Raw genomic sequence first — 21898 nt, 5'->3', positions numbered from 1 at the left:
CCCACATGAAGTTGTCAGCTAGATCTTTTGTGCATTACAAATCAGGTAGTCATATTTTTTTCGCTTACCACATCCATTACGGGTGTTTTTAGTTCATGAACAAAATGGAATGGAATGTCATGGTTCCATTCCACTAGAATGGATCGGTTTCGTCCTTGTGTTTGGTAGATGCAATTCGAAGGAATGGAATGGTTACGTTTTGGTGTTTGGTTTACGAGATTGGAATGGAAAGGATTGTTCATCTCCCCACTTGTTTTCTTGTGATCATGTAGAATATATTGAACTTTGACATCAAACATCAAACACATATATTGCCGTGTCAGCCATCAGCGAAACTTGGCAGTACAACTTCATCAATTTTCTTTCACCTGCACACAAAATATCAAATTCAGTGGGAGCACAACAAACAACAGCAGGACCAGCACGACAGAGAACAATAATAGCATAAATAGTAAGCCATGAGCAACAAGGGCCGGCCAAGAGCAAGACGCGTGTAGGGCCGACAAACAACAACAGGAGCAGCACGACACACATAAAAAATAGCAGCAAGGGACGGCCACGAGCATGACACACCGCCATGACGCGGGTTCGGCCACTCACGAGCACCCGGGTCCAGGAAGACAAAGTAGCAGCACCATGGAGGGGCACTGGGGAAGGTGAGTGGGAGATAGAGGACCTACCAGCTACCGGTGATCGTCGCCTCCGTTGCTCGACTTCACGGATCTGACGGGAAGGGGAGGGGACGGTCAGGATACAAACACACCCTAAGTTGTCGGATGATGTTGGGCGGGGCATGGCCGGGCGTGGCAACACGAACGGCTGGGACGACGTGGGAGGCCAGCTGGGAGAGGCGGCGTGATGACACAGACGGCCAGGCGCGTGGGGGCGGCCGGAGCGGTGGAGCAAGTCGGGGTGTCGCTCACGACGCAGACGATACGGGTGGCAGCCTTGCACGGCTTGCGGTGGCGCGGTTGACGAGGACTTGCCGGATCTCGCCATATCAGGTGGACAATGGCGCACAGGCGGCGGATCTGGAAGGAAGGCGGCCGGATCTTAGAGCACGTCTGGGACGACATGGGAGGCCAGCTAGGAGGGGCAGCGTGACGACACAGACGACCAGGCGCGTGGGGGCGGCCGGAGCGATGGAGCAGGTCGGGGTGTCGCCCATGACGCAGACGACACGGGCGGCGGCCTTGCACGGCTTGCGGTGGCGCGGTCGACGAGGACCTGCCGGATCTCGCCATATCAGGTGGACAATGGCGTGCAGGCGGCGGATCTGGAAGGAAGGCGGTCGGAGCTTAGAGCACGACAGCTTGCCGGCACGCCATGGCGTCGTGTACCTGTGAGATAAGAGAGAGATGAGCGGGAGGTAAAGGGAGGACGGGAGGAAGGAGATGGGAGGCCGGAGGGAAAGAGAAGAGAACGATGAGGTGCGGCGATGGTCATGCTGCTGCTTTTCGCCAGTGGCTCGCCGGCCATCGGTGCGAGGTGGAGCTCATACGCGCAGAGGTGCCGGGATCGAGGGAGCTCTCCTCCCTTGCGGCTGGAGGCGCTCGGGGTCGAGCAACGCCGTCGCCTTCGTTGGCCTTCGTCTATTCACCTCACATGCCTTATCTCCTCAGCCATCTCTCTTCTTTCCCTAATCTCCTGGGCTCTGTGCATCTTTGTCATCCCCTGCTTCCTCTCTTTCTCACACATAAGGTACATTCCGTCACCCATCTCCATTAATTTTCCACCTTTGATTAGATTTCTCTGGTTGAAATTGGAGCCTCATATAGTTTCATGTTGATCTGAGCTACACTTACTATGGTATGAGTCAGTTTATAAGTAACCATTGTGTACATGAATCTTTGTTGGTGTGAACTATCAAAAGCATTTCCTATTGCTACTTATGTTTCATCTTCTAAATTTAGAGACTAAACTTGTATATTATAACTACAACAACAATCTCTGGAGATCACGTATCTTTCATGTATTGCAATTGATCCAACATTTTATTTCTAAGTTTTATTTTATAGCTGCATATACTGTAGTGAATTCCAATGATAGGTCAAAGAAAGAGGAGATCTGGGGCTAATTTAAAATAGATTTGGATTAATTGTTACATACACTGTAGGTATGCCCTTAGTTCAGTTTGGATAAACTTTGTTAGCTCAGTTCATGTGCTGTGTTAGAGACCAACCCCAATGTGTAAGCTACCACCAATGAAAGAGGTATGTTTCCCTGCTTCTTATAATTCAACTAGTTTGTATTAGTCTGTTCATACATTTTGACTTCTGCAGAGCCTCTTCTGTGAGGCACACATAGTTTGGGAGTATGTCTGTCACAATGTATCTATTGCTATGATTGAAGAAATATTTTTAAATTAAACTGAAAAAAATTATATGAGAGGCATACGTTTTCCTTTTGTTGTTTCAAACTATAGAGTGCCTTGCAGATTTTCTAGACTATGTTTCCTAACTATGCATTCTTGATCATTGTCGAACATTGATCGACAGACTTTTCTGTTTACAAACTCTTTTTTTCCTATGTGTTCTTGTGAAAATTGATGATACCCCAGTGTAGAGCCTTACATGTTCAATGTAGGTAACATACCTTATGATAGTGTTGCCTTGAAATAACAAATGTAGCATTGGCAATCTCCTATTCTAGGCAAATGAAGTGTGATCCAAAACTTGGTCGGAACGGATCATAATCTAGACAAATCTTTCTTGTTGTTGGTTACAGATTTCAGACCATAACCTCAATGTTAGGACTACACTCCCATTTGTTAATTGTTACACATGGTGTATGCATGTACGAGTACTCAATGCCGACGTCTGATCTCTATACATTCGTTTGAGTGCCACACAATCTCATGAAAGATTCGTATTGGTTATATTAGTCCAAACTGACGATGTTGTGTTTTTTTGTATGACCTAGAGTGGATTTGGTTCCACTATCAAAAGATAATGGAACAACACATACCAGTAGCGTCATGGCATAAAACCAAAAAAAGAGATTCTAAAACAAAGGTTCAACTAGCTCAGACTATATTGTTGTGGGATCCACACTTCAATGCAATTACACTTCTCAAGTTTACTTTGTGTGTCAATGGCAGTGGCCACTCTGCTGCGCAATAAGACAATATGTCTATATAATACTCAAGAACTATGTCGTGAAATTCCTGGCAGGAATACAAATTTGTACTATGAAACCAAAAATAGAACTACTTAGCATACACTTTCAGACTTTTATTTTCTAATATTCAAACAAAATGGTTTGCAGAGAATAGTGTTTAGTGACTTAGATAACTTTAGTGAGCTGATGGAGCGTTTGACCAGAATTTATAATTTCACTATTACATGATCTGATGAGGAAGAGAATAAAGAGGAGGGGATGATAAATTAAGGAGTGAGCCGATTAGAAGGGATTAGAAGGGGGCAAGTATGGTGCATACATGTCAACGATGGTAGTCAGAACTTGATGCTGAGTGCTAATGGGAATGACGGGATGCAGACGATGCATGTTGTGGCCCAACAATATGTTTCTGCCAAGTGATTTAAGCCTGGTGAGGTTCATAGCTGGAGATGCAAATGTTCCCTGGGCAAGGTATTCTGGATGGTTGCGGCTGTAGCTGCTGGATGCAGTTGTTGGAGTTGTAAGGGAATTCAGTGGATAATATGTCAGAAAGTTAGACAATTTTGCTATGGATATTTTCAAATATTTGGCAACTTACTTTCGGGTTTCAGTGTTCTGCAGATGAATTTCTGATGCCTTGCACTTCTAGAAGTTGTGGTTTATCTATGCAAACATGATCTTATATAAGTAACTGGTGTTCCGTTGATGTGTCCAAATGACCCTCAAATATAAAATTCAATTGTGCAAGTGAATTGATGATGATACATGCTTCAACTTTTGAAGATTGGGAAGCAATCCTCGTGACATTTCCATGCAAATATTTTTAAATTCACTTTTAGGTGACTCAACTTTTTATTATATTGAATTTAATTTTACATTTCATTTACTTATGATATGAACAAAAGATGGTACAAATATTAAAGGAGGCTCAACATTGATGGTTACACCCTGCCGAGATTTGTGAAAACTATCCACTTTTTTCTTTTCTGGGTGTAGCATATGCAGGCCTACATGCAAACATTATTTTTGTTAAGCAACAGAATGCTACAGTCATGTACAGAGTTACAGGTGAGGGGCGATCAAAGTTGGTGTATGTTGGTATTCAACTGGTTGGTTCCTACGATTTGGTACGTCTATTTAAATCTCACATGTATTTTACCGCATTTGTCAAAAAAGTGTAGCGCTTAGATTTTTAGTTCAAAAGTTTGCATTAAGTATATTTGCACTAGGTGCAGATGATACATTTCTTCTCACCCAATGTACTGTTTGGGGAAACTGATCCTTGTTATCATGGCATGCTTTTTGGTGTGCCGTGCTTTACATAGTTCATGTTGACTCCTTAATTCTTCAGTGATAATGAGCCATTCATGGATCTAGCAACTCACTGGATTTGCTTTCTCCTGAGATCATGAATACTTTTCTGTCATGAGATCATGGATACTTGAATGCCCTCTGTTGAATATATACGGTTTCTGATAAGCACATGGTGAATTATGTAATAAGGGTATTTTTGGATGTTATAAGCCCTCACATTAATGTTGATGCTCGGTTTTTCTTTATTTAATGATCCAGAGAGAGGTCAACTTCCAGTTTTAATGTGATTAACCTTTATTGCAATCATGATAAGCACATGGTGAATTATGTACTAATTGTGTAGTTCTTGCATGTAATGAGTTCTCGGATCAATGCTGATGCTCCTACTTCTCCTTCTATTTCTCATATATTTGAAGCTGTTGGAAAGATTGTAGTTTCCCTGGCATGTTTATCATCTGTAGTTATTTCCCTTATTTAAATGTAGATGAAAAAGTAATTATCTAGATGCATCTATTCTCCGTTTGGACCAGGGAGTGTTCCCTTTTTGAATACCTAACAAACAAAACTTCAGAGAGGGAGTATTGCTAACGGTGAAGCGTATTTATATTATCTGTAGGTTGTACCAACTTGAAGAAATATTCTGACTGAAAATATTTGTATGTTAATATGTTATATGGGCTAGAGTCTTCATGGTTGACACCACCTTCGTTGTTATACCCAGATCTGGGCCAATCAAACCGTGTAACCATGTGTCATCCTAGAGGTCTCAAGACGAGGTCGTGCCTCGGAAGCTTTGGAGTCTAGATATAATGATAATTACATGCCTTTTACTTAGAAATTTCAACTTCATTTATGGATTAGTATTTATTATCTTCTAATGGTCTATATGCTTCTATCACTTGCAGAATTGGAGCAATACAATTATTAAGCGCATCATGCCACAAGTAGAAATAAGAACCTTCTCCATGGTACCTTTAACATTTTTATCAATTGCATTTTCGTTTACGGTGCTGGTGGTTCTAAGTTACCTCGTGTTTCTAGCTACATTGTTTTCTTAATAGATATCCGGGTGTGAGAAAATATCAGGCCATATGGGAGATTAGGTGATCCCTTGACCTGTGCTTCCGCAAGCCGTTGGATCTAAGATTAATAGGGACCGAAGGCAGTAATGGACGGGTTGCTTCAAGTTGTGCATTGAATCTGGGAAAGTCACGCATGATATGCCTTTCTGGAAGACAACACTGGATATACCTTTAAAATTGATGAAGATGACCTGGCTGCGTCATGTAAAATTTTGACACATCTCTGCTTCATATGTGCATTTCTTATTAATTTCTGCACGAGTTTGTTTACTGCAAAAGGTTGTATTTTGATGTAAAATATGAATTTTGATTTTGGATCATGTTGTCGGCACGACTATGGATGGATGTAAATCCTTTGAAAAACAGACAACAGTTATATATGAAGCATATCCATCTTATTGCAACTTGACATGTAAAATCTGTGTACAAGAAGGATCTTTGGAAACTCAGGTCAGGCCACAGTTATCTATGAAGCATATCCATCTTATTATGACATGTTTACTATGTACTCCTTCTGTACTTCTCTAACACAAGTACAGACTCAAACTCACAACACAAAAACCTGAATTAAACTCTTGTAAATCAACATCAGATAGGAAAAGAAAAAAGCTGGTTTGAACGTGTACGCCCAGCAGCCAACGTCACTTCCAGGTATTTCCCTGGATACAATTTTGATGCTTTATCAAGATACAAAGACGCGTCATGTCCTTTATTTTTGGGAAACAATATCTCATCTTGTTGATGCACGTGAATTTCACATGCATGCTTACTGGTTGGCTAAAAGGGGAAGGTACCTTTTCATTTCTCTCGCTTGCACCTCACCAATAGATGTAGCATCTCCAAGATAACATCCTCGTATATGCCCTAAGTTCGCGGATATTCAATTTGGCTCTAGGGAGCATATGCTCCTGCGTATTAAAAATGGATTTTACAAATGTTAATTTTTTTAAAAAGAAATACATGTGTTCATTGTCACACTCAAATGGCACATACAAATTTACATGTGAAAAACCTAAGTATTTAGGCCCGTGCAAAAAGAACAAGTCGAACGCCAAATGTTACATTTAATTTTATTTTTTCACCAAGGAAGCACCGCTAACCTATATGGCATGAAAATTGACAAGCACACTTGACACACTATTATGGACATCTATAAAAAAACCAGAATTTTTAAAACTTATTTACTATTTATTTTGGTTTTATTGTTCATTAGGGAGCATATGCTCCCAGAGCCAAAAATCAACGTCCCTAAGTTTGGACCTAACACACAAGCTAGTCCGTCTGACGTGTGCATCCTGGACAAACGTAACAGCAACGCAAGCAAAGGATTGGACCTCTTATTCCTCCTCCAAGTGTTTGCAACTTTGCATCCTGAACTCTATTTCCGTCATCATACCCGGCAGTTAATAGCACCGGGTCTGTGACAACGAGGAGTGGTAGCCTTGGTGTCACTCAGTGTGGGTTCAGCTACTGAAATCCGAGCCTATTAGTAGGACAACCCAATGGAGTTTCTTTGCGACAATAAGAATATCAACTGGTGAAATAGACACATCGACCATGAAAAGCAGCACAACAGTTGCTTTCGGTCTGACTGCTAACCATGTTCCTCATGCCTCTTACGCCTACAATTATTTTTAGCTACTATGTATCCGCAACATCGTGAGGTAAAGCTTACATCTCACTCTAGGTCCATCGCCATTTTGTATAAATTCTTCACACTATCTTTCCTTTTATAAAGAATAAAATGAGGGGCAGGTTACGCTTGATGTGCGCACCAACCCAAAGGGGCACATGTTGTTCCACGCCAGTGAAATTACTATGTTATTTCCAGAAGCATAATGGCATCTCCAACGCTGACTCCAAAACGAACACCACATTCGTGAGTGGATCAGGAGAACAGTTTGAGGATACGGATGCGGGAGCCGGCCATCCAAACGTAGTCGCATACATCCGCCTTCATTTCTGAAAAAAGTTACAAAATTGATGGGTATCTAAATAAACCATATGATATTCATTCATAGCTGGACATTTTTTTTGTTGCATAAAACCATATGTTTTTCATCTAAATCATAGCAAACTCATTACATTTCGACATAGTTTAACTAAAGTGTACTCTAAACCTATTTTAAATGATCACCGACGCCCGTTCCTCATGTCCGTCTGGTCATGAGCGTTGGGAAATGAAGCTATCCGCCTGCACGTCATCAGCAAGCGGCTAATCAGTCGAAGATGATGAGCCTGCCAAGCATGAATTCAACGGGAGAGGAGGAGTCGTGGCCTTCCTGGGATCCAAGCGTCGGTTACCTCCCATGCTCTATTCTTCCTCGTTGTTGAATGCTCTGGTGGACGTGCCCGCTTCGTGGTCGTGGCGACGGGGCACGGTCATGGGAGAGCTTGCGACCTCATTCTCGTCGTCGCTCTTGCCATACACTTCATCTCCTGCCTCATCTAACTCCTTCAAGGCAGCTTCTAACTCCACCCATGGAGGTGGTACCGCCAGTGGTCGTGCTGATATCGCGGGCTGTGCGATTGGAGTTGAGCAGCGCCTCCTCCTCGTCCATGTCCGACATGATGGCTGTCTCTACTGCTAGTTCCTCCTTCACGCGTCGATGCTCGTAGAGGAGGCGGCGGTTGTATCCTAGTCGGCCTGTGCCTGCCGAAATGCAGTAGGTCTATCTTCCAACACCATCTCGTTGTAGTGAGCATGTGGCTCGGCCGATGAGGATGGGGGTGTTGGCACATTGTTGGCCGCCTTGTCCATTGGGGCATCCGCGGCACTGGCCACCGTCTGCATGTTGGCATGCCATCCTACTGCAATGGCGGCGATCTCCTTCTTCTATTCGGATGAGAGGCTCTCCTAGACAGGTTTGGTACTCGAGGAGGTGACGGCCGACGTGGTGCCGAGAGAAGAAAGGGAGCAGAGGATGTTGTATGCGTCTGTGGCTAGGCCCGGAGTTTAAATATAAGATGGATGGCAGTGTAACCGACAATGTGGTTAATGGTGGTTGTGTTGGGAAAAGTATTAGAAAACAAAAAAGATCGCCTTACGATCAACCCGGAACACTATGACGATGCAATAAACGGTTTGGATCGGATCATTACCAACTTCGAGTTGCAAAGGAAGAAGATGATTCGGTATAGATCATACTTGAAGTCCCTCGAACGTAAAACCTAAAGCACGACCTCTTCCCAGGTTGCAAATGTACGGTCTTCACGATCTGACATCGCTTCCCGTCTAGAGCTAATCATCGCCAAAAAATAGATGGAGGAGATTAGAACCACACTAAGCTTATAGTTATGAGTATATGAGGATCTAGGTATAACTCTGATTGCTCAACTAGGAAAAATTAGAATATGAATTAGAGAACTAGAGAAGGCTTCAAAACTTGTGTATATAGAAGTACCAAAACCCTCTAGAATATATATGTTGGAGAGGGGAGAGGGAGTGCCACACAAGGGGGAAAGTCTCCCCCCTTGGTTGACCAAGAGGAGGGGGACTTCCCCTCTAATTCGGCCTCCCGCTACCTTCTACAAGGGGGGAAGGGGGCACCACCATTATTGGGCCCAAATAGCCCAAGTAGCTCTTCACCACTTGGCCTTTTAAGACCCGTTGATATTAAATTAGTTATAAAAGTCTCCTGATCATATTTAGAGCATTTGAAGATTAATTTATAATCACCATAAACTATTTACACACGCGCGCGCGAGCGCGCGCGCGCACACACACACACACACACACACACACACACACATATATATATATATAAACACTATTCTGATCCTGGGATGAGAATAACTATTCTGATCCTAGGCTGACTCGTCCAAGCAATAGCACTTGAACTTCCTCGGGTGCTAGCAGATTGAACTTCCATCAAAAGTGTCCAAATAGGGCTTGCGATATGCCGTTTGAAAGCTTCGTCGAACTAGCTCGCGGTTCATGATGGCGAACGCAGGAGATCGGCGATGGATCTGCCGTGCTTCCTCCTCGTCTTTAGGGAGCTCGCCGTGAAGAAGGAAAGCCAGGATGGGGTGCGCCCATGAGGGAGCCGACACGGGAGCCGGCTCCGGCTCGACCTGAAGGTCAGGGGCACCTGAAGCCCCCGAGTTTGTCATTGTGGTCCTGGGTTCGAGACCTTCCGTCTCTGGCGCCGTCATGGCAGCCGGTATGCCATTAACCTCCATGACGGCCACCCCCTGGGTGTTGATCCGACTGGGTTCGAGGTTTCACGTAGCCGGTGAAGTTGCTAGAGCCGGCAAGGCGAGCGTAGCCGGCGGAGTTGGTGATTCCGGCAGTTTCTCTGGACCTAGAGTCATTGGAACGGACGGGTCCGCAGGCACGAAGATCGATGCCGACTCCGGAGACGACTTGATGGAGGGCTTGTGCAGGTGCTCGAGGGAGACGCCGGCCGGGATTTCCTGTCTTGTGGAGCCGATTTTTGCCAATGTATTGGCCGCCTCGTTGTCCGCTTGGGGGACATGATGGAACTCGCAGCCCTCAAAGGGGCCACTGAGCTACTGGATGAGGAAGCGGTAGCTGGCCATGTTGGCATCCCTTGCGTCCCACTCGCCAGAGACTTGCTGCACCACAAGATTAGAGTCGCCTAAGCAAAGAATCTGCCGGATGCCGATTTCTCTGGCAAGCTGGAGACCGTGTGCAAGCGCCTCCTACTCGGCGACGTTGTTGGAGGCGGCAAAGTGTATTTGGAGAGCGTACTTGAGCTGGTCCCCTTTCGGAGACGTCAAGAAAATGCCGGCTCCCAGACCGGTTCACATCTTTGAGCCGTCGAAGTGCATCTGCCAATGTGTGGAGTCGGGAAGCGGCGGCAGGAAGTGGGTCTTGGCCCAATCGACGAGGAAGTCGGCCACCACCTAAGACTTGATGGCGGTGAGTGGCTCCTAGCGGATGTCGTGGTAGGCCATGGCGATGGACCACTTGGCGATCCAGCCTGTGGCATCACGGTTGCCCATGATTTCTGAAAGTGGAGTTGTGCTCACCATCGTGATGGCATGCTCCTGGAAGTATTGCTTCAGTTTCTTGGCGGCAAAATACACACCATAGCACATCTTTTGATAGTGGGGGTAGTTCTGCTTGGAGGCGGACAAGACCTCACTCACATAGTAGACATGGCGCTAAATCAGCAACACCTTTCCCTCCTCCTTGCGTTCCACTACCAAGACGACACTGACCACATGCGTGGTTGCCACGATGTAGATGAGGATGGGCTCCCTCTCTACCAGCGCGACCAAGATTGGCGTGCTAGAGATTACATGCTTGAGGTCACAGAAAGCTTTGTCCGCTTGATCATTCGACTCGAATTTGGTTGTCTTATTCATCAGTTGATAGAGTGGTAGCGCTTTCTCGCCCAGCCGGCTGACGAACCGGCTGAGGGATGCCAGGCAGACGGCAAACTTCTGAACGTCGAGGAGTCGAGCCGGCTTGGCCATGTGCTCGATGGTTCTGATCTACTCGGGGTTAGCTTCGATGCCGCGAGCCAACACGAAGAAAACCAGGAGCTTGCCGGCTGGTACTCCAAAGACGCACTTCTCCGGATTGAGCTGGATCTTGTACTCACGCAGGTTGGTGAAGGTCTCCCGCAAATCGTCAAGGAGACAGAAATGCTGCTTGGTCTTGACGATGATGTTGTCGACGTAGACGTGAATGTTACTTTCGATTTGTGGCAGGAGACATTGTTGCATGCAATGCTGGAAGGTGGCGTCGGCGTTCTTCAGGCCGAACGTTATCGTCGTGTAGCAGTAGGCTCCAAAAGGTGTGATGAAGGAGGTCTTGAGCTGGTCGGCCGGGTCTAGCTTGATCTGGTGGTAGCCAGCATAAGCGTCCAGAAAGGACAACAATTCGCAGCCGACCATGGAGTCGATCACTTGATGTATCCGTGGTATGGAGAAAGGGTCTTTCGGACATGCCTTATGTTGGAATTATGCCCTAGAGGCAATAATGAATATAGTTATTATTATGATTCCTGTATCAATATAATCGTTTATTATCCATGCTATAATTGTATTGAATGAAGACTCATTTACATGTGTGGATACATAGACAAAACACTGTCCCTAGCAAGCCTCTAGTTGGCTAGCCAGTTGATCAAAGATAGTCAGTGTCTTCTGATTATGAACAAGGTGTTGTTGCTTGATAACTGGATCACGTCATTAGGAGAATCACGTGATGGACTAGACCCAAACTAATAGACGTAGCATGTTGATCGTGTCATTTTGTTGCTACTGTTTTCTGCGTGTCAAGTATTTGTTCCTATGACCATGAGATCATACAACTCACTAATACCGGAGGAATACTTTGTGTGTATCAAACGTCGCAACGTAACTGGGTGACTATAAAGATGCTCTACAGGTATCTCCGAAGATGTTTGTTGAGTTAGTATGGATCAAGACTGGGATTTGTCACTCCGTGTGACGGAGAGGTATCTCGGGGCCCACTCGGTAATACAACATCACACACAAGCCTTGCAAGCAATGTGACTTAGTGTAAGTTGCGGGATCTTGTATTACGGAACGAGTAAAGAGACTTGCCGGTAAACGAGATTGAAATAGGTATGCGGATACTGACGATCGAATCTCGGGCAAGTAACATACCGAAGGACAAAGGGAATGACATACGGGGTTATATGGATCCTTGGCACTGAGGTTCAAACGATAAGATCTTCGTAGAATATGTAGGATACAATATGGGCATCCAGGTCCCGCTATTGGATATTGACCGAGGAGTCTCTCGGGTCATGTCTACATAGTTCTCGAACTCGCAGGGTCTGCACACTTAAGGTTCGACGTTGTTTTATGCGTATTTGAGTTATATGGTTGGTTACCGAATGTTGTTCGGAGATCCGGATGAGATCACGGACGTCACGAGGGTTTCCGGAATGGTCCGGAAACGTAGATTGATATATAGGATGACCTCATTTGATTACCGGAAGGTTTTCGGAGTTACCGGGAATGTACCGGGAATGACGAATGGGTTCCGGGAGTTCACCGGGGGGGGGGGGGGGGAGGCAACCCACCCCGGGGAAGCCCATAGGCCTTGGGGGTGGCACACCAGCCCTTAGTGGGCTGGTGGGACAGCCCAAAAGAGCCCTATGCGCCATAGGAAGAAAAATCAAAGAGAAAAGAGAAAAAAAGAGGAGGTGGGAAAAGGGAGAAGGACTCCACCTTCCAAACCAAGTTGGATTCGGTTTGGAAGGGGAGACCTTCCCCCCTTGGCTCGGCCGAAGCCCTTAGGGGTCCTTGGACCCCAAGGCAAGGCTCCCCCTCTTCCCCCTATATATACGGAGGTTTTAGGGCTGATTTGAGACGACTTTTCCACGACAGCCCGACCACATACCTCCACGGTTTTTCCTCTAGATCGCGTTTCTGCGGAGCTCGGGCGGAGCCCTGCTGAGACAAGATCATCACCAACCTCCGGAGCGCCGTCACGCTGCCGGAGAACTCTTGTACCTCTCCGTCTCTCTTGCTGGATCAAGAAGGCCGAGATCATCATCGAGCTGTACGTGTGCTGAACGTGGAGGTGCCGTCCGTTTGGCACTTGATCGTGGGACTGATCGCGGGACGGTTCGCGGGGCAGATCGAGGGACGTGACGACATTCCACTACATCAACCGTGTTCACTAACGCTTCTGCTGTACGGTCTACAAGGGTACGTAGATCACACATCCCCTCTCGTAGATGGACATCACCATGATAGGTCTTCGTGCGCGTAGGAAAATTTTTGTTTCCCATGCGTCGTTCCCCAACAGTGGCGTCATGAGCTAGGTTCATGCGTAGATGTCTTCTCGAGTAGAACACAAAAGTTTTTGTGGGCGGTGATGTGCGTTTTGCTGCCCTCCTTAGTCTTTTCTTGATTCCGCGGTATTGTTGGATCGAAGCGGCTCGGACCGACATTACTCGTATGCTTACGAGAGACTGGTTTCATCGCTACGAGTAACTCCGTTGCTCAAAGATGACTGGCGGGTGTCAGTTTCTCCAACTTTAGTTGAATCGGATTTGACTGAGGGTTTCTTGGATGAGGTTAAATAGGAACTCATATATCTCCGTTGTGGTGTTTGCATAAGTAAGATGCGATCCTACTAGATACCCATGGTCACCACGTAAAACATGCAACAACAAAATTAGAGGACGTCTAACTTGTTTTTGCAGGGTATGCTTGTGATGTGATATGGCCAACGATGTGATGTGATATATTGGATGTATGAGATGATCATGTTGTAATAGATAATATTGACTTGCACGTCGATGGTACGGCAACCGGCAGGAGCCATAGGGTTGTCTTTATACTAACGTTTGTGCTTGCAGATGCGTTTACTATTTTGCTAGGATGTAGCTTTAGTAGTAATAGCATGAGTAGCACGACAACCCCGATGGCGACACGTTGATGGAGATCATGGTGTGGCGCCGGTGACAAGAAGATCGTGCCGGTGCTTGGTGATGAAGATCAAGGAGCACGTGATGATGGCCATATCATGTCACTCATGAATTGCATGTGATGTTAATCCTTTTATGCACCTTATTTTGCTAAGAACGACGGTAGCATTATGAGGTGATCTCTCACTAAAATTTCAAGACGAAATTGTGTTCTCCCCGACTGTGCACCGTTGCTATAGTTCGTTGTTTCGAGACACCACATGATGATCGGGTGTGATAGACTCAACGTTCACATACAACGGGTGCAAAACAGTTGCGCACGCGGAACACTCGGGTTAAGCTTGACGAGCCTAGCATGTGCAGACATGGCCTCGGAACACATGAGACCGAAAGGTCGATCATGAATCATATAGATGATATGATTAGCATAGGGATGCTTACCACTGAAACTATACTCAACTCACGTGATGATCGGACTTGAGCTAGTGTAAGTGGATCATGAACCACTCAAATGACTAGAGAGATGTACTTTTTGAGTGGGAGTTTAGAAAATAATTTGATTAAGTTAAACTCTAATTATCTTGAACATAGTCTAAGTCCACTTTGAAAATATTTGTGTTGTAGATCATGGCTCACGCGACAGTCACCCTGAATTTTAATACGTTCCTAGAGAAAGCTAAGTTGAAAGATGATGGAAGCAACTTTGTAGACTGGGCTCGTAATCTTAAGCTAATCTTACAAGCTGGGAAGAAGGATTATGTCCTTAATGCTGCGCTAGGAGATGAACCACCCGCTACGGCTGATCAGGATGTTAAGAACGTTTGGTTAGCACGTAAGGAGGACTACTCAGTAGCTCAATGTGCAGTCTTGTATGGCTTAGAACCGGGACTTCAACGTCGCTTTGAGCGTCATGGAGCATTTGAGATGTTCCAGGAGTTGAAGTTTATCTTTCAGAAGAATGCCCGGATCGAGAGGTCTGAGACCTCCGATAAATTCTATGCTTGCAAGATGGAGGAGAACTCGTCTATCAGTGAACATGTGCTCAAAATGTCTGGATACTCAAACCGTCTAGCTGAGCTGGGGATTGAACTCCCGCAAGAGGCTATCACTGACAGAATCCTTCAATCACTGCCGCCAAGCTATAAAGGCTTTGTGTTGAACTACAACATGCAAGGGATGAACAAGTCACCCGGTGAGTTGTTTGCGATGCTGAAAGTCGCAGAGTCTGAACTCCGTAAAGAACATCAAGTGTTGATGGTGAATAAGACCACTAGTTTCAAGAGAAACGGCAAAGGCAAGAAGGGTAAATCAAAGAAGAGCGGCAAGCCTGTTGCCAATCCAATGAAGAAACCCAAAGCTGGACCTAAGCCTGAAACAGAGTGTTACTATTGCAAGGGTATGGGTCACTGGAAGCGCAATTGCCCCAAGTATCTGGCTGATAAGAAGGCGACCAAAGAAAAATCAGGTATATTTGATATACATGTTATTGATGTGTACTTAAACGGCTCTCGTAGTAGTGCCTGGGTATTCGATACCGGTTCTGTTGCTCATATTTGCAACTCAAAACAGGAACTGCGGAATAGACGAAGGCTGGCGAAAGATGAAGTGACGATGCGCGTAGGAAATGGTTCCAAGGTTGATGCAATCGCCGTCGGCACAGTTTCACCAGGATTAGTTATGAACTTGAATCATTATTATTTAGTGCCTGCGTTGAGCATGAACATTATATCTGGATCTTGTTTATTGCGTGTCGGTTACTCTTTTAAGTCAGAGAATAATGGTTGTTCTATTTCTATGAGTGACATCTTTTATGGTCATGCACCCAATGTGAGAGGATTGTTCATATTGAATCTTGATAGCGATACACACATACATAACATTGAGACCAAAAGAGTTAGAGTTAACAATGATAGCGCCATATTTTTGTGGCACTGCCGCTTAGGTCATATTGGTGTAAAGAGCATGAAGAAACTCCATGCCGATGGACTTTTGGAGTCACTTGACTTTGATTCACTTGACACGTGCGAACCATGCCTCATGGGCAAGATGACTAAAACTCCGTTCTCCGGAACAATGGAGCGTGCAAGTGACTTGTTGGAAATCATACATACCGATGTGTGTGGTCCGATGAGCGTAGAGGCACGCGGCGGATATCGTTATTTTCTCACCTTCACTGACGATTTGAGTAGATATGGTTATGTCTACTTAATGAAGCACAAGTCTGAAACGTTTGAAAAGTTCAAGCAATTTCAGAGTGAAGTTGAAAATCATCGTAACAAGAAGATCAAGTTCCTACGGTCTGATCGTGGGGGTGAATATCTGAGTTTCGAGTTTGGTGCTCACTTAAGACAATGTGGAATTGTTTCACAGTTGACACCGCCTGGAACACCACAGCGTAATGGTGTGTCCGAACGTCGTAATCGTACTTTATTAGAGATGGTGCGATCTATGATGTCTCTTACCGATTTGCCATTATCATTTTGGGGTTATGCATTAGAAACAGCTGCATTCACTTTAAATAGGGCACCATCAAAATCCGTTGAGACGACACCATACGAACTGTGGTATGGCAAAAGGCCAAAGTTGTCATTTCTTAAAGTTTGGGGATGTGATGCTTATGTCAAAATGCTTCAGCCTGAAAAGCTGGAACCCAAAGCGGAAAAGTGCATCTTCATAGGTTACCCAAAAGAGACAGTTGGGTACACCTTCTATCTCAAATCCGAGGGCAAAGTGTTTGTTGCTAAAAACGGAGCTTTTCTCGAGAAGGAGTTTCTCTCGAGAGAATTGAGTGGGAGGAAGATAGAACTTGACGAGATTGTCGAACCTCTCATCCCTCTGGATGGTGGCGCAGGGCAAGGGGAATCCTCTGTCGTTGCGATGCCGGTTGAGGAGGAAGTTAATGATGATGATCATGAAACTCCGGTTCAAGTTTCTGTCGAACCACGCAGGTCGACGAGACCACGTGCTGCTCCAGAGTGGTACGGTAATCCCGTCTTATCAATCATGTTGTTGGACAACAATGAACCTTCAAATTATGAAGAAGCAATGGTGGGCCCATATTCCAACAAATGGCTAGAAGCCATGAAGTCCGAGATAGGATCCATGTATGAGCACAAAGTGTGGACTTTGGAAGTACTACCTGAGGGCCGCAAGGCTATTCAGAACAAATGGATCTTTAAGAGGAAGACGGACGCTGACGGCAATGTAACCGTTTATAAAGCTCGACTTGTGGCAAAGGGTTTTTCACAAGTTCAAGGAGTTGACTACGATGAGACATTCTCACCCGTAGCGATGCTTAAGTCCGTCAGAATCATGTTAGCAATAGCTGCATTTTTCGATTATGAAATCTGGCAGATGGATGTCAAAACAACGTTCCTTAACGGTTTCCTTAAGGAAGAGTTGTATATGATGCAACCCGAAGGTTTTGTCGATCCTAAGAATGCTAACAAGGTGTGCAAGCTCCAGCGATCCATTTATGGACTGGTGCAAGCATCTCGGAGTTGGAACAAACGCTTTGATGAGGTGATCAAAGCATTTGGGTTTATACAAGTGGTTGGAGAATCTTGTATTTACAAGAAAGTGAGTGGGAGCTCTGTGGCGTTTCTAATATTATATGTGGATGACATATTGCTGATTGGAAACAACGTAGAGTTTTTGGAGAGCATAAAGGATTACTTGAATAAAAGTTTCTCTATGAAGGACCTAGGAGAAGCTGCTTACATTCTAGGCATTAAGATCTACAGGGATAGATCAAAACGCCTGATAGGACTTTCACAAAGCACATACCTTGATAAAGTTTTGAAGAGGTTCAAAATGGAACAGTCCAAGAAAGGGTTCTTGCCAGTTTTACAAGGTACGAGACTGAGTAAGACTCAGTGCCCAGCAACTGATGAGGATAGAGAGCATATGCGATCCGTCCCCTATGCTTCAGCCATAGGTTCTATCATGCATGCAATGCTGTGCACTAGACCGGACGTTAGCCTGGCCATAAGTATGGCAGGTAGGTTCCAGAGTAATCCAGGAGTGGATCACTGGACGGCGGTCAAGAATATCCTGAAGTACCTGAAAAGGACTAAGGAGATGTTTCTCGTGTATGGAGGTGACGAAGAGCTCGCCGTAAAAGGTTACGTCGATGCAAGCTTTGACACAGATCCGGCCGACTCTAAGTCGCAAACCAGATACGTATTTATTCTCAATGGGGGTGCGGTAAGCTGGTGCAGTTCCAAGCAAAGCATCGTAGCAGATTCTACATGTGAAGCGGAGTACATGGCTGCCTCGGAGGCGGCTAAGGAGGGTGTCTGGATGAAACAGTTCATGACGGATCTTGGAGTGGTGCCAAGCACACTGAATCCAATAACCTTGTTCTGTGACAACACGGGTGCCATTGCCCTAGCAAAGGAACCACGGTTTCACAAGAAGTCCAGACACATCAAACGGCGCTTCAACCTCATCCGCGACTACGTCGAAGGGGAGGACGTAAATGTATGCAAGGTGCACACGGATCTGAATGTAGCAGACCCGCTGACTAAACCTCTTCCACGGGCAAAGCATGATCAACACCAGAACTGTATGGGTGTTAGATTTATTACAATGTAATTCGCATGATGATGTGAGGGCTAGATTATTGACTCTAGTGCAAGTGGGAGACTGTTGGAATTATGCCCTAGAGGCAATAATAAATATAGTTATTATTATAATTCCTGTATCAAGATAATCGTTTATTATCCATGCTATAATTGTATTGAATGAAGACTCATTTACATGTGTGGATACATAGACAAAACACTGTCCCTAGCAAGCCTCTAGTTGGCTAGCTAGTTGATCAAAGATAGTCAGTGTCTTCTGATTATGAACAAGGTTTGTTGCTTGATAACTGGATCACGTCATTAGGAGAATCACGTGATGGACTAGACCCAAACTAATAGACGTAGCATGTTGATCGTGTCATTTTGTTGCTACTGTTTTCTGCGTGTCAAGTATTTGTTCCTATGACCATGAGATCATATAACTCACTGACACCGGAGGAATACTTTGTGTGTATCAAACGTCGCAACGTAACTGGGTGACTATAAAGATGCTCTACAGGTATCTCCGAAGGTGTTAGTTGAGTTAGTATGGATCAAGACTGGGATTTGTCACTCCGTGTGACGGAGAGGTATCTCGGGGCCCACTCGGTAACGCAACATCACACACAAGCCTTGCAAGCAATGTGACTTACTGTAAGTTACGAGATCTTATATTACGGAATGAGTAAAGAGACTTGCCGGTAAACGAGATTGAAATAGGTATGCGGATACTGACGATCGAATCTCGGGCAAGTAACATACCGAAGGACAAAGGGAATAACATACGGGATTATATGAATCCTTGGCACTGAGGTTCAAACGATAAGATCTTCATAGAATATGTAGGATCCAATATGGGCATCCAGGTCCCGCTAGTGGATATTGACCGAGGAGTCTCTCGGGTCATGTCTACATAGTTCTCGAACCCGCAGGGTCTGCACACTTAAGGTTCGACGTTGTTTTATGCGTATTTGAGTTATATGGTTGGTTACCGAATGTTGTTCGGAGTCCCGGATGAGATCACGGATGTCACGAGGGTTTCCGAAATGGTCCGGAAACGAAGATTGATATATAGGATGACCTCATTTGATTACCGGAAGGTTTTCGGAGTTACCGGGAATGTACCGGGAATGACGAATGGGTTCCGGGAGTTCACCGGGGGGGGGGGGGGGGGCAACCCTCCCCGGGGAAGCCCATAGGCCTTGGGGGTGGCACACCAGCCCTTAGTGGGCTGGTGGGACAGCCCAAAAGAGCCCTATGCGCCATAGGAAGAAAAATCAAAGAGAAAAGAGAAAAAAAAGAGGAGGTGGGAAAAGGGAGAAGGACTCCACCTTCCAAACCAAGTTGGATTCGGTTTGGAAGGGGAGACCTTCCCCCCTTGGCTCGGCCGAAGCCCTTAGGGGTCCTTGGACCCCAAGGCAAGGCTCCCTCTCTTCCCCCTATATATACGGAGGTTTTAGAGCTGATTTGAGACGACTTTTCCACGGCAGCCCGACCACATACCTCCACGGTTTTTCCTCTAGATCGCGTTTCTGCGGAGCTCGGGCGGAGCCCTGCTGAGACAAGATCATCACCAACCTACGGAGTGCCATCACACTGCCGGTGAACTCTTCTACCTCTCCATCTCTCTTGCTGGATCAAGAAGGCCGAGATCATCGTCGAGCTGTACGTGTGCTGAATGCGGAGGTGCCGTCCGTTCGGCACTAGATCGTGGGACTGATCGCGGGACGGTTCGCGGGGCGGATCGAGGGACATGAGGACATTCCACTACATCAACCGCGTTCACTAACGCTTCTGCTGTATGGTCTACAAGGGTACGTAGATCACACATCCCCTCTCGTAGATGGACATCACCATGATAGGTCTTTGTGCGCGTAGGAAAATTTTTGTTTCCCATGCGTCGTTCCCCAACACCTTATTCAGGCTTGTGTAATCGATACACATGCGCCATGTCTTGTTCTTCTTCAGCACCAGGACTGGGTTGGCCACCCAGTCTGGGTGGAAAACTTCCATGATGAAGCCGGCTGCGAGCAGCCGTGCGATCTCTTCTCTGATGGTGCGTCAGGTTGTTTGACCGGCTTTGCGTCCGGCCGCACATGAAGCTTGTGCTCGGCGTACTTCCTCGGGACTCCCGTCATGTCCTTTGGGGACCACACAAAGATGTATCGATTCTCACGGAGGAAGTCGACGAGCTCGCCTTCCTATTTGGGGCTAAGGTTGGCGCCGATGGTGACGCACTGCTTGGGGTTGGTCGAGTCGAGCGACACTTGCTTCGTCTCCTTGGATGGCTCAAACGAGTCCTCGCTGGCCGACTGGGACGGAGGAGCGGGCATCGTCGGCTGCCCGGTAGCCTGAGCCACGAGCTGGTCGAGTTGCCTTTTCTCCTCGGCAATCACCAGTGCCTCGGCCAGCCGACTGCTGTCTCGCGTGCAACGTTCGACTTCTTGTAGTCACCGATAACAGTGATGGTGCCCTTGGGAACCGACATCTTCATCTTGGGGTAGGCATAATGGGGGATCGCCATGAATTTGGCCAGTGCCGGCCTTCCCAACTACGCGTGGTAGGGGCTGTTGAGGTCCACCACCTCAAACCAGATTGGCTCATGGCGGAATTCCGCCTTGTCACCGAAGAGGACGTCCAGCTTGATTTTGCCGATCGACGAGCAAGACTGTCCCAGCACAATGCCGTGGAAGATAGTCCTGGTCGGTTGCATGTCCTTCTCCTTCAGCCCGAGCTTGAGCAGAGTGTCTCGGTCGAGGATGTTGATGCTGTTGCCGCCATCGACCAACACCCGTGAGAACTGGCAGGTGAGTCTCTTGGAGGCGAGGGTGGGGTCGAGGACGAGCGTGTATGTGCCGGGGTTCGACATCACCGCAGGATGCTCCGCCCGACTCCATGTAATTGGCTTTTCAGACCAATGCATGTACTAGGGAACCAATGGGACCAAGGCATTCACTTCATGCCACTGTTGACGCTGGCTGTGCTTGTCGTCACCTTTGCTAGTGAAGACGACGTAGGCCCCGTCCTGCTCGGGGAACTGGTCGTGGAGACGGCCATCATTGGGAGGCGGCTGAGCTAGAGCCAGGCCCGTCCTGGGAGCCGGACCTCAAGGTGCAGCCCCCGGGGAAGCCGGTAGACCCTCACCCTGGCCCTGGGATGTGAGAAGCTGCATTGCCGTAGTGTGTGTGTGGCCGGCTTTGCCCGGTATGCATCTTGCAAGGCGCATCAAGCATCTGCTCGAAGGTGAGCTTGGGCTGCTAGGTGTTCTTGCCGGTCCGCTGTTGCTGAGCGCCGACTGCTCTTCCTCCACATTGCCCACCTGCTTGCTTCTAGGTCACGGGTTGAGTTGATCCACCTTGCGCTTGTTGTTTTGCCCGCCTTGGTTGTCGCCAGCCGGCTTAGTTGTAGCCGGCTGTGGGACGGGCTTATCCGT

Source organism: Hordeum vulgare, chromosome 6H (assembly GCF_904849725.1).
Source record: "Hordeum vulgare subsp. vulgare chromosome 6H, MorexV3_pseudomolecules_assembly, whole genome shotgun sequence".
Lineage (NCBI taxonomy): Eukaryota > Viridiplantae > Streptophyta > Magnoliopsida > Poales > Poaceae > Hordeum > Hordeum vulgare.
This window is presented reverse-complemented; position numbering follows the sequence as displayed.